Below are 3660 nucleotides of genomic sequence, written 5' to 3' on the forward strand. Positions count from 1 at the left end.
AAAGACAACTGCAGTGTTTGTGTTTTCTAACTCAGGTGTCTTAGCTGAAGAACTACGGGGTGATTTAAAGAAATCCCCTGTCATTTAAATTGGTCCTTCGAGCTTAGCGATGGAAACAACAGACACGTTTCTGTGACTCCAAATCCAAGGTCTGACTGCTGTATCCTGACAACCATCCTGACGTCGTGGGAAGCCAGCACCGAAGTCTGTCTTCAGATGGCTATTCAACTGTCTTCAGCTCTTTAAAAGAAGCAGTTAGGTGAGACGAAAACAAAAAGAAAAACAAGAGAAAAAAAAGATAAACAACCAGAAAAAAAAAAAAACAGAACTTAACTGCCAGTTTAGTAAAACCAGAAGACAAGACACTGTGCAGTTCTCGCAATCCTTTTATTAATCCACCACTTGTTCCTGCAGCCGCAGCACCACCCATTATACACTCACCCATATCAGGAAGAACATATCCCTCATCAAGTGAAAACTAGAGATCAAAGTAGTTTAAAGTAGTTTAAAAAGGGTTGGAAACAGACCCGACTGAATAGATATAAATACAAGAAGAACAAAATAAAATGAACAAAAGGCTAAATTAAATTAGAGCTTATCTTTAATGTATTCAAACTAATAATAGCAAGGATAACAACCTGTAAACTGATATTAACAGTGAAACATAGTTGGCATGACGACCGTGCCCAGAATGAATAGAATAAATGAAAGCAGATAATTCACACGAAGACATATTAAATAGAGAGATGCATAAGGTATATTAAGGTTGTGTTAACTGTTCAGCCAAGGAAAGTGTGTGAAAAGGAAAATGTCTCCAGCTTGGGAAAGGGTGAAACTGCAGATCACCCGAAGCCCTTGATGGATACAAAAATAAAAATAAATAAAATATTATAATAAACTGCCTGGTTCACCATGCAACAGAGAGAACGAATGTGACCGAAGGTTGGATCTGATATGAGGCAAACAGAAGACCAGTCTAAAAAGGTAGGCACAAACCTGTTCAGAGAAAAAGCAAATCTGTGCAGATTAGATGAATCATAAATTATCTGTTCGCTGAGTAAGATCCTAACTATTAACTTGGCTCAGTAGTAGTGTATTGTAATAAACTAATAAAATGTTGTAATATACTATTGCTTATATATATATATATATATAAAAAGATAATAACATTAATAATGACATAATGTTAATATGAAGAGGCACCTTGGTCAGTTATGATGTGAGGTGGATAACTGTTAGAAGTAGTCTGCATCAAGCTTAAGGTTTGCTCAAACTCAGTACAACGACATATGAGATGAAGAAAATATCTAAACTAATTAAGTGCATAGAGGCACTTGACCTGCATGAAAACCTGTCATCCTAGATGAGACTTTGCTGAGATATAGAGCACACCTATAATAACAACCAAATAAGCTAAACCCTGTATTAGTGATGGTAAATTTGATTCTTTTTACTGAATCAAGTTTTAATGAGTCACTCACCAAAGTGAATCGGATTTTTTTGAGTCATTTGATTCACTGAGTCAGTTGACCAGAGAATGCAAAAAATTTACATTTTCGCTCAAACTTAATTTGTTTCTCGTTTCATGTAAATCCCACTGCTAAGATGATTCTAAAAAAACAACTATTTTATAGAGCAAAAAAGAGCAAAAACATTTCTAAAATTAAGCAATTTCCTATCAAAATTGCTCAATAAACATTTATTTTGTTTATTTTTATTTTATTAGTATTTTCCTTAAATGTGTTAAATATATATTTTCTCATCTAAATGTCCACTGAGCTGCGAGCCAGGTGGCGGTAATGCGCCTTAACATTGGTTACCAACCAAGAAGAAGAAGCTGTGAGCCAGGAGGGAGGGGGTGAGCGAGTCCTGAGTGATTCGCTTACGCTTACGATTCAGCACAGGAAGGGAGGGGTGAGTAGCTCAAATGTGCTGTTAGCATGTTAGCAGAGCGATGCTACTGTGAACCGAGGAGCTATTTTCTTGATGTGAGCTTCTACTCAGGGTTTTTTCTTCCAGTTCAGAGCAGAAATGTTTTTGTTAAGGTACTGGATGTTGTGCTTTTCTCCACAATTTTAATTATAAGATAGATATATTGCTGCTAACAGCAACAGGGATGAGTCAGTGAGTCAGTTGGGCTTGTGAATCATGATTCATGAGTCAGTAAAGTGATTCTCGAGTATTGAACGATTCGTTCATGATTCGCGCATCACTACCCTGTATACAACAGCTAAAGCTACAGGATTGAGAAGTTGAATTAAATATGTGGACACTACCAAGTTAATGAGCAAGTTACACATTTTTATTTTATTTTTATTTTTTAGAGCAGAAGCTGCATGATATTAAAAGCTTACACATGCAGCTGTCTGTGAACTGTTTTTTCCTCACACTTCTGCTTTGTTTCTGGCAGCATCTTTTCTTTTTCTTTTTGTGTCTAGACTCGTGTGTAAAGCGTTCATGCCATCAGCAATTTGTTTTTTGTTTTTGTTTGATTATTTTGTTGGTTTGGAAACAAATTTGTGACCATACTTGTGGAACACAGTGACACATAGTGATTAGGCATATGATTTACAAATGCCTAGTTTTAGAGCTGTGAGCAATGCAAAGGTTTTTTTTAAAAGACGTCCAGCTGGTGGCCCGGAAAGTGGCCAGCAAAGGCCCAGTCGCGGACGTAGCTTGGCAGGCGCTGGCGGTGAGGCAGGGCCAGGCGACAACATGGAAGCTGCCGGTGGGGTCGCTGGTGGTGGCACTGCAGCGGCAGGACCAGGCGAGGCAGGACCAGGCGAAGCAGAAGCTGAGGGCGAGGCAGAACCAGGCGAAGCAGAAGCTGAGGGCGAGGCTGGACCGGGCGACCGTGAGGCGGCCGCAGGTGGTGGCTGGACGGGCTCCTCGGGCCCTCCAGCTGACGTGGCATGAGGCTGGACGGGCTCCTCGGGCCCTCCTTTTAATTATAAGCTAGATACATTGCTGCTAACAGCAACAGGGATGAGTCAGTTGTACTTGTGAATCATGATTTATGAGTCAGTAAAGTGATTCTCGAGTACTGAACGATTCGTTCATGATTCGCGCATCACTACTTTGTACACAGAGTTCACGGTTGAGTCACATGTAGCTGTGCTTTAAAGCCAGACATCTCCACCATGGGCTCACCTGTCCACTGTCCTAGAAGCTGTGCTGCTTCTTTTCAGAGAGAAGAGGATTTTTCCTGGTAACCCTTCCAAACAAGCTATTCTCTGTCAGTCTTTTTCTAATTGTGCTGTCTTGAAATTTAGAGACTGAGACGTAGGGCTGGTGTTTTCTGCAGTTTCTCTGAGCATTGCACGGTTGTCCACTCCTGAATGATTGTGGGAACTCTTTAATGTTTTGCATTTGTGAATAACCTTTCTCACTGCAGAATGATGAACTTCAAACAGTTTGGAAGTGGCCCTAAAAGCTTCCCCAGACTGATGGGCAGCAACATTTGCTTTTTTAAAAGATCATTATTGACGCGTTTCATTATCAGGAATAATGCTCCAGACCAGCAACCTGCTGAAACATCTGCGTTTTTAAAGTGTATTTAATTTAGCAGCACTTACCCTCTCAACTGAGAGCGTTTCAGTAGTGTGTGTGAGAGCGTTTCAGTAGTGTGTGTGAGAGCGTTTCAGTAGTGTGTGTGAGAGC

This window comes from Pundamilia nyererei, unplaced genomic scaffold (assembly GCF_000239375.1).
Source record: "Pundamilia nyererei isolate P.nyererei 1_Seehausen unplaced genomic scaffold, PunNye1.0 scaffold01256, whole genome shotgun sequence".
Lineage (NCBI taxonomy): Eukaryota > Metazoa > Chordata > Actinopteri > Cichliformes > Cichlidae > Pundamilia > Pundamilia nyererei.